We start from the raw sequence: 12,612 nt of genomic DNA on the forward strand, positions 1-12,612 counted from the left end.
GAGGGAAGAGATGCCATCCAGAGGAACCTTGACAGACTTGAGAGGTGGGCCAATGCCAACCCCAGGAGGTTCAAGAAAGCGAAGTGTAAGGTCCTACACCTGGGTCAAGGCAATCCCAGGCACAGCTACAGGTTGCACAAATAAGTGATCCAGAGCAGCCCTGTGGAGGAGAAGGACTTGAGGGTATTGGTCGATTAGAAAATGAACATGAGCTGCCTTCAGTGTGTGCTCACGGCCAGAAAGCCAATCACATCCTGGGCTGCATCAAAAGGAGCATGACCAGCAGGTCGAAGGAGGTGATCCTGCCCCTCTACTCTCATGAGACCCCACTTGGAGTACTGTGTGCAGTTCTAGTGTCCTCAACATAAGAACGACATAAAGCTGTTGGAGCAAGCCCAGAGGAGGGTCATGAGGATGATCAGGGGGCTGAAGAACTTCCCATATGAAGACAGCCTGAAAAAGTTGGGGCTGTTCAGGCTGGAGAAGAGAAGCTGCATGATGACCTCATAGCAGCCTTCCAGTATCTGAAGGTGACTACAAGGATACTGTAGTGGGACTCTTCATCAAGGACTGTAGTGACTGGACAAGAGGTAATGGTTTCAAACTTAAACAGGGGAACTTCAGGTTAGATATAAGGAAGAAGCTCTTTACTGTGAGGGTGGCGTGGCACTGAAACAGTTTGCCCAAAGACGTATATGCTCCATCCCTGGCAGTGTTCAAGGCCAGGTTGGACAGAGCCTTGGTCTAGGTTGAGGTGTCCCTGCTCATGGCATGGGGGTTGGAACTAGATGATTTTAAGATCCTTTCCAACCCTAACCATTCTATGACTCTATGATCCTCTCTGCCAGGGGAGGTTTAGATTTGGATATTAGGAAACATGTCTTCACCACAAGGTTTGTCAAGCATTGGAACAGGCTGCCCAGGCAAGCCCTGGAGGTATTAAAAGGATGTGTAAATGTGGTGCTTAGGGACATGGTTCAGTGGTGGATGTGGCAGTGCTAGGCTAATGGCTGGTCTCATCTTAAAGATCATTTCTAACCTAATCTATTCTATGATTCTATGAGTCAGGACTATCTCTAGCCCTGAGCTGGATACAGCACAGGGAAGCAGGGCTGGAAAACATGCATCTCTGATAAAGAATGATCCTTCCATTCAGTAATCTTTCATAATCTGCCAGAACTCTTGACTTCACTTAATATGTCCCATGAACATTATGCCATTAAAACAGTGTGCATTTATTACACTGACACATTCTTTGTGTCATTAAAAAAAAAAATAATTAAAAAAATTCACTTTGCAGTCAGCACTTCCCCATCACTCCTGTGTCCAGAGAAATAATGGCAAAGGAAGGACGAAAGCTGAAAAACTACTTCAGCAAAGCACAACATGAGAAACTGTAGGCACAAAGAGCAGAGCAGGCTGAGCCACCCTGCCCTTCACACCAGACAAGAAGAAAAGGTTATGGCATACACACCTGCACCCAGTGGTGCAGTGAAACGTAGTGCCCAAGCCAGGATGATCCACAGCATTTGTGGGTAAAGCAGTAAGTACCAGGCTGAACTGTCCCTTCCTTTATCAGCTAGGAAGGGTGGGTAATTTGAAGATTTTGTTCAGCTCAACTGTTTCATTTTTTCAGCTCCTTCTTTCAAGAGAGGCTAAGGTGCACACAAGCATCCCTCAGCAATTATTCTAGCATCTTCACAGAAAATATTTTCCACAGAGTGGCTATGAAAGCTTTTCCCCAACATTTTTTTCTAAACAAAGAGGTTAAAAAACAACCAGTCTTTCCAGTGTATACTGCAGGAGGCTCCACCAAAAGCAGCAGCAAATTCTTCCACCTTTTGACTCAAGCAGTCCCCCAATTTCACCACTTTCTTTTCTTTCCCCTTTCATAGTGATACAAATATGAAAATATAGTCCCAGTAAATAAGCAAACCTTAGAATAAATGAAACAGCTGCTTCAAATGAAACGGCTGCTTCAAAAGCAAAGCACATCAGAGGTGACACACTCAAGGCTGTTTCTCCACAAAAGCTCCATGAAGACAGCTTTGTGTATTAGCCTGCTAGCTCAACCTTGACATGCTACCAAGGTGCTCAGAAAAATAACCTCCCTTGAGGAAAAAAAACCCCAAAAACCTAAATATACAAGTACAAATACCCACTTCAGGGTCACTTGATTAAAATGAATTTTAAAATACATGCTGTTTTCAAAGCACTTCTCTAAACAGGCCTGTCTGTTCTCTCTTCCACCTATTATTAGATTATAGCAGCCAGCACTTGGATAAGAGGAAAATTGGTTTGCTCCTGACCTGAACTGCAAGTTACCTCCATCAGAGTGTTGCTCCTGCTACACAAAGATGGCTTTGCCCCCAGAAAAACCTTGTATGTCAAATGAGCTTTTTGAGACCACCTCTCTGAAGCAGAAAGATAGTAAAAGAGCTTCCCCTAATGGATCAGATCCCAGACTTAAAAGGCTTCAAGGGTCACCTTCATTTTTACAGTGGAAGTCAGCTTTTGAGACAAACAGGAGGGAGAAGAGAAAAGCAACTTAAGGGAGCTCCTCTTTTCATGTTTTCTGTATGAAAGCTGATTTGCAATGTATAAAACCACTGATTTTAAATTTTTAGTTTCTGTGCCCACTAAATATACCTGTAAGTGATGCCTACCAGAAATCGTAGTGTTATGTGTCACACTTATTCACAGTGCTGGGCCATACTCTGACTTCACTGGAAATGAAGCAGAAAATCTCATGGAAGTACCACAAAGCACAAAGATTACCTAAACGTATCCCTTCACAACAGCAAAAACTAAGTGCAGACAGATCTTGGGTGCATGCTCATGGTTCTAAGTATATAAAGAAAGGTTTGGTGCTGTACTGTTTATTCTTCTAACACTTCTTTACCTCCAGTGTTTCAGGACCAGTCTTAAGTGACAGGTTTATATTCTCAGCTCTGAAGCTGATCGCAGCATTCTTCTTGGATGAGCACTGCAGAAAAAGCAGTATACTATAGAGCCAGCACGGTTCCTGCCTTAAGGGTCAATTTAGCTCAACTTCTGAGTCTCTTTATCTAGTTCTCATACAAAAGGCATACTCACCTATACAGACTGCAACATGCAGTGCAGGAAATCATCCAGACACAAGGGCTTGCAGCAAGGGGAGGATTCAAGAAAACTGAGAACCTGTAAATCTTAAAGTAACTTTGGCCCTCTAACTAGAGAGCAAAACAGCAATACCTGCACTGCACTCTAAGGCTTTTAGTTGTTCATGAAAATGAATTACTAGACTAAGTGCAATAACACTAATTTCAGAGCCACTCAGGATCACACTCTCTGTGGGCACTTAACAATATGGTCAGGTTTCTGGTAGTCAGTTCCCACTGCAGTGGTAACCAGCTACTAGTGACACTTGTACAAAACAAAGAGAAGGAATTTAGAGGAGAATGAATAAAGAAATGGAAGAGTAAGACAGGTCTGAAAGACTAAGAACAGGTGGGGGGCGAGGGGAGAAGAGAGCTGAAAGCACAAAAGGAAGAAGGGGCACAAAAAAAAACCAAAGACAATACATATTTGGTGATTCCAGAAAAGTCATCTCAGGGTCAGGGAACATCTGTCATGACCACTTTTAGACTCCTTAAGGACAGCTAAAGTGGCACATCCATCCTGTGATGGGGTGACCCTTCCTGTTAGAACTGGGGATTTTTAGTAAATCCTTCCCCCCCCCTTGTATATTTCTTATTTAATGTCACAGAAAGATGCAGAGTAACAAAAAGAATTACAAGCGGAAATTTATCATTATCAAGAATACAAGGATTTGTACATAGACTCTCATACAGACATTGAATATTGCATAAAAGCTCCATTTCAATTAGGATGTTGATAGAAAAAAGAGGACATATTTGCATTTCAGTTCAATTTCTGCAAATAAAAATAAAAGAAACACAAACATCACAATACTTTCACATCATTAATATTTTTCTCAGTGCCTGAAGACAGCCGAAATCATGCAGCACTCAGAAGTGCCTCATTAATTAACTGATTCTAATCTAGTGGGTTTTGTACACCAGAGGTTAACACTCTACTGCTGAACTTTCCAAATTCATGTTTCTGGAAGAACCAAGAGGTCATCAGAATTGCTAAAGGAAACCTGATTAAAATAAAAAACATGTTCTGGAAAAGACATCCTTAATATGCCATTAAAAAGGTAAATAATTTCAATAAACAAAAAAGCACATAATTTGGAAAAGTCCTAGAAATGGGTGGCAGAAGATTAGAGGCCCACGCACCCAGCAGTACAGTGAGCGTAATTTTAATTTTCACTGGCAAGACTGGGAGAAGGACTTCACAGTAATCAAACAATACATCTGCAAGTTAGAATTCATTTGCTCCAGCTATGTAATGGCAAAGCCAGTGGATAGAAGCTAAAGCATAAAAGCAAAAATCATACCACAGTTGTATGCACACATAAAGAACACTAAGCAAGAAAAAGGGCAGACTTCTGAAAAACATAAGAGGGTTAAAAAAAAAAATACCCAAACAACTGCCCTGTGTGGAGGACAATGGCTATGTGGATGACTCTGGGGCTAAACCCCATAGTTTTAAAAACATCTGATGAGAACATTACAGAATCACAGATCCATATAGGACACTGAAATATCAATAATTTCATTGACCCCTGAACCAAAACTCTAACCCCTGACATCTTTCACCTTTATGAAAGCCAAATCTAGATGCATATTTAACAAATCTGACTTAAACACTGAAATATATCAGAATCTCAGTGCTGTTCATCCTGCCTGGTACCAGCCCTTCCTCCTCCTGCAGCCCTTCTCTTTCACTGCTACTGTCTACCCCATTCCACACCTAAGCGTCACAAGGAGAGACCTTCACCCAATTGACACATGGCAGTCACTGTTCCCATGCTGTGACCATCTCCAGTAGTACCAACCCCACGTGCCCCCTTCATTGGGAATCATGATTTCCAAACACACACACCTTGCATACTGAACCAGCCGAAGCTCAGGAGAACATGACAGGGGAGTCACAGCAACCAAAATAGCTGACTAGCTTCAGGACTGGTCAAAACAGTGCAGAACATCAAGCATACATCAGTGCCAGAAAGCAGGAAATAGTAAGAGGCAGACCAAAAACTGTGAAATCCAAATTTCAAAACAACTTTCTGACAGCAAGACATGAATGTGAGACTGATGGCCAGGGGCATGCTAGCAGTTTTGTCTAATACAGCCCATATATTTTGGATATGCTGAATCGAATGAAGCTTTGGCAAAGCCACGCGTCAGTGAACACAAAACTCCTCTAAGACCAGGGAGGCATGCATCATCCCAGAAGAAATCATGTCTAAGGCTGAATTTGTAGAGAAAAGAGCAAGTGATAACAGAGAGAATGACACAATCCTACACAGTTTTAGACAGGAACATCTGGGAGACTGAGACAGGTTCACATAGATTACTACCCCATAATCAAAAGAGACGGAAGGGCTATCAACTCTGAGACCAGAGAAAGAGGAAGGACTGTCTCACACTTAAACAACCAGATGATTTGAATTCTGTTCCCAAGACTATCACAGACCTCTATGACATGTTTTAGATAGCGAATTAAAAAAATACTATATATATATATCAGAAAGTTGGTAATTTATGTCGCAGTAGAGTGAAGGGTGCCAAATACTATGCAGTTCAATTTGGGGCAGATATGTAGACAGAGAAGACTCCACTAATTCATTAAGTAATGACTAGACTCCACGGCATTTTGAAAGCTGAGGAAATTAAGACTCTGACCCAGCCAAGTGTGCTAGCACAGACATAACTGTAACATATGGTACCTCCTTTGAAATCAATGGAAACACAGTGTTCATGTGTTTACAGTGATGCTTTGTTAGCATGTGATGCTTATATAGTTGTCAAGTTTCAAATTAGACAGAATGAGAAGAAAAAAATAGAAGGAATGAATTAAAAAGCTTGTAAAATTTTAAAAATGTACTCAAGCCTTTTTTACTAAAATAAACTCTGACTTTGGTTTTCAGCAAAGTGCTGGGACTATACTGGAATCCATTTTAGAAAAATGCTGCTCATATTCTACGTTACTGAAGTATCATAATTTCTAAATGAACAAGCAATTTGGTCTTTAGCAATAAATGTCATTATATCAAATTTGAACAGGCACTAAATATTCCCTGGAAACATACATCTTTGACAGGCATCATGCAGCCAGGAAGTTAATTTTGTCCAATGTTCACAAAATGGCGTATAACAGCAGGTTAATTAAATAAGTAGGTTTAGACACCCACCATTCCGAATTAAGATTTCTCAGCAAGAATTATAACAAATTCACATTCAGTTGAATAAAGATCATTTTCCAATGAAATCGCTTATTTTTCAACTACAGTGTAAATCAAATTACAAAAGTCCTAGTTTGGAGCCAATATTTTTCATGGATTTAATTGTAACTGACAGATATATAACCCTTGCTAAATTAGTTTATTGTGGGTAGTTCTTAGAAGCCTTTCATATACTGCCACTACCAATGGCTGGCAAATTTATATGCAAAATTGCCATGCTATGGTAGACCACCTAGCTCCCCTGGGAGAACCTAAGGAAAGGAAAAAAAAAAATAAAAATCACTTTTGCAGTGTACTCTATTATAGAAGAATTGATCTCTGCCCCCAGAAGACACAAAGAAAACTACTTCATTTTCCAAGGTGAAAACAAAGTAGAAGAATTTTTATATTTTTATCTAATTTTCCCACATTTTTGTGCAAGCTATGCAAGGCATTTTGGCAGGGATGTATATACTTTGGATGATACAGGACTACAGATACCTGTAGAAGAGTACTTAGTATGATACATTATATACACCAGAAATAACACTCTAGTCATTAGGAAACAAGCAGCAATAAAGATGACAAAATTAAGTACCTATTTGTTATCCATCACCAAACCATCATAAGAAATAGTGAATGGGACACACAGCACACTTCAGAAAACCCTGCATGATCGGTAAATCATATTAGCAGTACCTTAGCTATGGCATGGTAAAGCATAAATGAAAGTAAATGTCTAAAACACATAAATGGAGACCAGTACATATATACCTGTCCAAGAAACATGTCTGACAATTCAGGTTCTTTTTAAATGCTTCACTTCAATTGACTCACATAGGAGGATGCTGTCATTCTAACATAAAAAATTGACAGGATCCTTGGAAGAGACAAGCACTTAAAGTTGCTGTTGTAAGTGATGCAGTGTTATAAAGAATGAGCTCAATAGAACCCCAGAAAAAAACATTTTGCATGAAAAAGGCTTCCTACCATGCTAAAGAAAAATAGCAAATTAGAATGCTACACAGCAGCCACTGTAAAAAGGATGTCTTTTTTAATACCACGATATGATAAATTACCTTAAGTAGCACATTAATGTCAGAAATCGAGCATAATCTAACTTCTTAACAGTGACAGTATTAAATGGCTTTCAGACATCTTTCCTACTATTCTGACATTAAATTTAATAACACCCAGAGAGACCACAAAAATTATTCGGTTACAAGAATCATACCGTACTGGATCATTGCCTTTTAAGTGGGATTCAACTAAATGATTTGGACTGTGATGGTTTTGACACATTCAAGACAAAGGTATGAAATTTGCCACGTAACATTTACCAGTAGTGAGCAAAACTCCTTTTGATATCCAGTTTGCATTGGTAGTGGGATTCTCCTTTGTATGGGAGTTTGATTATTGATTATATGAAACACCAGTCCCAGACAGACCTACAGTTTTAAATCATTATTAAAAAAAAAAAAAACACCCACACAAAAAAAAACCAACCCGAAACACACCTTCTTCATATTCCTGAATATTGACAAACCCTATAAGCACCTGTGAAAATGTGTAACATTTTGAACTCTTACTAAAGAAAATTAGGCAAAAGGTTTAATTAAATAATCACATCATGGGACAAGTCCACACACTCCTGCTGAAATCACTGTAAGGTGAAATGAATATTTGTGAAATGTGAAAGAAATTAGTAAGCCATTTATCTCCCACCTTCCAAGAAAGTACTTGAAACAATGAGATACTATACACAGAAACTGCAAAAGATACATACAGGCTATCTGCTTTAGTAAGTCTCTAACAACAAATGTATTCAACCATAAAGTTATATAGCAAATTCACCACAGCAGAACTGTATGATATACATGGACATGATGATGTGAGATAAAGAACAATTTTAGATCTTGAGCTCAAATAATCAATAACTGAGTTCAAGTGCAAGAACTCACCGTCACGATCTTTTCACATTCCTGTCTCTTCCAGCAGTTCTCACAATGCATACTTACTGCCTTTGCTACAGCTACACAGCTTACAAAAAGCAAGAAATTAAGTCCCTTCCCTTCCCTGAATGTCCAAAAAGCTCCCAAGTTCAAGAAAAGGTCCCACAGCCAGCAATGGGACCTGTACAATTCTAAGCACCACAGAAACACCCCACATAGTCCTGATGCTGCCTATGCTCAATTCAATCAGTTCCTCAGATTCAACTGCCCCTTCACCCAACTCAGAATAACTCTTATTTATGTGTTTAACATAGAAACCAGTGAAAAGGGCTTAATGCATGGAGAAGCTCTCCACTGAACTGCTGCTTTGGTCAAAGCAAGTTTTTCTGATGGGATAAACCAACAGTCATGGGAAAGCCACTCTTAAAGTGCATATCAAATAAGGAAGGTAAAAATTCATACACAGATGTTAATTTGTTTGGTGAAGTCTACTTTTTCTAAAGGTTTAGGTTTACTGGGGTCCAGGTCTGTACCAGCAGCAAAACACACACTGCTGCTGCTTCAGCCTGCTGGGGTCTTGGGATGCAGCCCTTCCCTCGCTGAGCCACAGCAATAGCTCCCCTCTGGCAAGGTAATTTAGAGATAAATACATGGGGGAAGAGAGAAAATCTTTACATTTCTCTGGTTGTTACCAGCCTCTATTAAATGTATTACTTCAAGAAAGAAGGCCAGTAAAGAAAAAAAGCATCAATTAGTGACTGTCATGTAAGCATTATGAGCTTATGAAAAGGAACATGTATTTATACCACATACTGTCAGAGACACCCTAAAACTAAAGATGCTTAATCTTCTTGCCTCATGAAGAGTCGATAAAGCATTTCTTTAGAAGCTCAGATTCATTATAACAAACCTAATGCTGTAGCTTCCACAACGACTGGTAAAATAGGTTATGGTCATGCCTGATTTCCTTACAGCTTATCTTTTGTGCATGCATAGTTAGAGCTCCTTTTCTTAGGTACATTACCTTGTGTTAATCAATATGAAAGCTCATCTGCCTCTTTATTCTACCAATAATTTCAGTGTCATGACATCTTTTTCCAAGTATTCGTAGTCAGTTTTAGGTTTGGCTGCTTTGAATCCGCAGCTTCGCCTCCTCCAAATCATTTGGGAGACACAGAACAGCATGGACTTCCATATGACACCACTGGTAACTTTGCTCTAGTATTAAATCTGCCCTCATATTTCCTACCAGTTATTAAACCATTAGAGAATACATGACATCTTAGGGATTTTTGAGAAACCTAGGTCAGGGCACTTGTCAAAAGATTTTTCAAAATCCAAATATATTCTATCAACCAGACCAACCATAGTAAAATGCTCGCTGAGTCTTCCACAGAACGCTAACCTTCATGTTCCACCTGTAAAAGCTTCATCAACTGATCCTTACTATATCACATTAATCCCTGCCTGTTAATTTCTATCTTTATTATTGTTTCAACCACTTTGCCTTGTTGTCTGGTCTGAAAGTCAGTCTTAAGACACTATAATTCCAGATTCCCTCTGGAATCTTTCAGTGTATTGAATACCAATTAAAAGACAACCTTAAGCATCAGTGGGGGGGAAAAAAATTTTAAGAATTACCATTGCAGGGGAAAGACAGAAAGCCAGTCATATTGGAATGTTTCAACATGTACTTTGCTTCAAGCTTTCAGCAGATTTTCAAATGATTTAAAGCTTTCTAAACTATCTGTACCCAGAGAAATCACCCTCTGTTGAGAATAAGGGTTAGTCCTCAATAGGTCATTCTCAGCTTAGTAAAGTGAAGTTAGGTGGGAATTGAGCACTGCTAAATTCTTACCTGTACAGCAGAAACCAGCAAAGAACAAGTCCTCCACATCATAACTACCCATGAAAGACAGCAGTGAGTCAGGAGGTGAGGAAGGAAAAAGCTGCCCCACCAGCTGCTTAACCCACTGTAACCACACAGTAATAACAGGGCAAGAAATACCACACAAACCAATGACAGCACCAGCCACAAATGTAGTAAAAAAAAGTGACTCCAGAATCTACCACAGATTCTGTCCTCTATGTGTATCTCATACTTATTATTGTACAGGCTGCAAGAAAAACTAGAGGAAAAGATAACCAGGAGGAATGTAAGCTGTTAGGAGGGACTGAAATTAGCAGAGGACCTCAGCACATCTGCCAGTGTTTGATGATCATTCTTTCAATTGCTGCAGTACTTAGAGCTGTGAGGATGAAAGGTAATTACTTTACTACTAACATACTCATAATGAGATAATAGCTTTCTAAATCTTGATCATCAGAAGCTGGTGAAGAAGAAATTATAATGGAGAATATTACTGCACAGTGGGCTAAATGCTACCAGAAGCTACTTGGCATTGCTCAGATAAGTGAAACTGTGAGTGTTTAGTACTAAAAGAATTGTATAATACAGACATTTTCCTTTGATCACAAGTCCTAAGAATAAAAATACATGAGATTTCATTTCTGCTGACTTACAATTTTTACAAAAAGCTAAACTGCTGGAGGTTGCAAAAGAGGAATGGGGTAAGACAGACCTTTAGTAAGTATCAAATCTTAAACTGTGGGTCAGTGAAGATGCCCTGTTACTTTTACTTTTTGAGGAGCACCAAAACTAGTAACTAGCACACGCCATCTCCATTTGGATGGTTCTAGATCTTAATTCAAGAACTAGAGGGATGATACAATTCACAGAAAGCTCTTAACCTCTCCAGAACAGCACAGGATTCTTCCAAGTTGTGGTCAACAAGTACAGGGTGGGAAGGACACAGCTGGGACTCTGAGCTCAAACAAACAGTATCTTCAGGAATTATTTCAGCTGAGAGCTAAACAACAGACATTTAACGGTCAACAACAACTTGTTGACTGAAAAAGTCTGGAAATTCTTGGAGTAGTATGCAAGACAGGAAAGAAATACCACATCACCAGCATGCTACATATATATCCCGTGTTGGAGAAGCTTACACGGCTGAGCGGCATAGCTGCTCAAGATCTTGCCATACCCCTTGCGATTCTGGCTAGAGCTCCTCCTTTGAAAGGCCTTTCCTGTACTAATGAAGAAAGTAGGTAGACCACATGGCCCCAGACATATAATCTCCTGCCACCTAGGATCATGCAGTTTGATCTTTATTAGATGTTGATCCGTTTGAAGACAAAAGATAAACTAGAGCTTTCCACAAGGCACAACTCATGCTGATAAGCTCCACCAACCATCCTCAAAATGTAGGAAAAAGGCTGAAGTCTTTTGGCTACAGATAGCTGCAGGCACACAGTGCAATGAGGTGCAAAGACAGTTCTATTGAGCTGCACGCACAAGAAGATACAAGCATGCTTTAAAGGTCTTCCTAAGGCAAAGGGCCTTAGAAATGTCATGCTCCCTATTATTTCTGGTGTCACAGCCAAATGCTAATCCCCATAGAGAAGAGGAGGCACAACAAATGGACTCTTTGAAACACACACATATAAAGGCTCTTCCACCTGGGAATCTTGTAGCAAGTCTTCCTCCACCTGGGAATCTCTAAATTACTGTGTCAGGTTTGCTTTATTCCACCACTCAATGCTACATCCTCTTTTCTAACATGCTGCAAAACCAGAAGAAACCACATTTTTATCTGTGAGCTTTCATCTATGAGCTTTCATCTGTGAGCTTTCATCTGCTTAAAGTAGCCTCAGTTACTCCTTTGTTTTCCATTTAGCACAAGCTCACTGATTTAAGAAATATAAAATATTCTCTGTAAGCAACAGTGTCAGCTATAGGTATTTAGGATGACAATCTCTTTACATTAATGACAATTTTTATGGTTACTCAATGTGCATGTTTTAAATCTCCTGTGCACATTACATACTTTAATTCTATCTTCAAACACTAATCTCTTGTAACCTATGTAAATAAGTATTCAGGCTCAGCTGGGCAAGTGATTAAACAGAAGCATGAGTAAAGAAAGCTCTAAATAGTTGGGTTGTATTTTAATTAATTTTAAGTAAAATTAGCACAAATTTTACAATTTGAAAGCTGCTGTATTTCCTAAATTGGAGAGACACCTATTTCTATCCTACTACTTCATTTCCATACTCCTGATTTACAATAATACGTGAAGCAAAGGGAAGCAAAGGCTCCTCAGTGTACCTCCTTAACCTCAGCAGACAGACAGCACTAGTGGCTGAGCTTTGCTGGCAATGCAGAGTATTTCCGACAAAGGTAAAGTCTGTATGTGCATTGGTTCTGAACCAATGATTTCAAAGGAAAATTTGTCTCTGACTTTAACAGAGGGAAGGACAAAA

General features: G+C 39.5%; 1 protein-coding gene across 1 annotated transcript in view; it reads right to left on the minus strand.

Annotated features, from left to right (window-relative positions):
• Positions 1 to 12,612, minus strand: part of KIF26A (kinesin family member 26A) — a 103,375-nt gene that overhangs the window by 19,696 nt on the left and 71,067 nt on the right. The gene's annotated exons all lie outside the window — the stretch shown is intronic.

This window comes from Melopsittacus undulatus, chromosome 4, assembly GCF_012275295.1.
Source record: "Melopsittacus undulatus isolate bMelUnd1 chromosome 4, bMelUnd1.mat.Z, whole genome shotgun sequence".
Taxonomy (NCBI): Eukaryota; Metazoa; Chordata; class Aves; order Psittaciformes; family Psittaculidae; genus Melopsittacus; species Melopsittacus undulatus.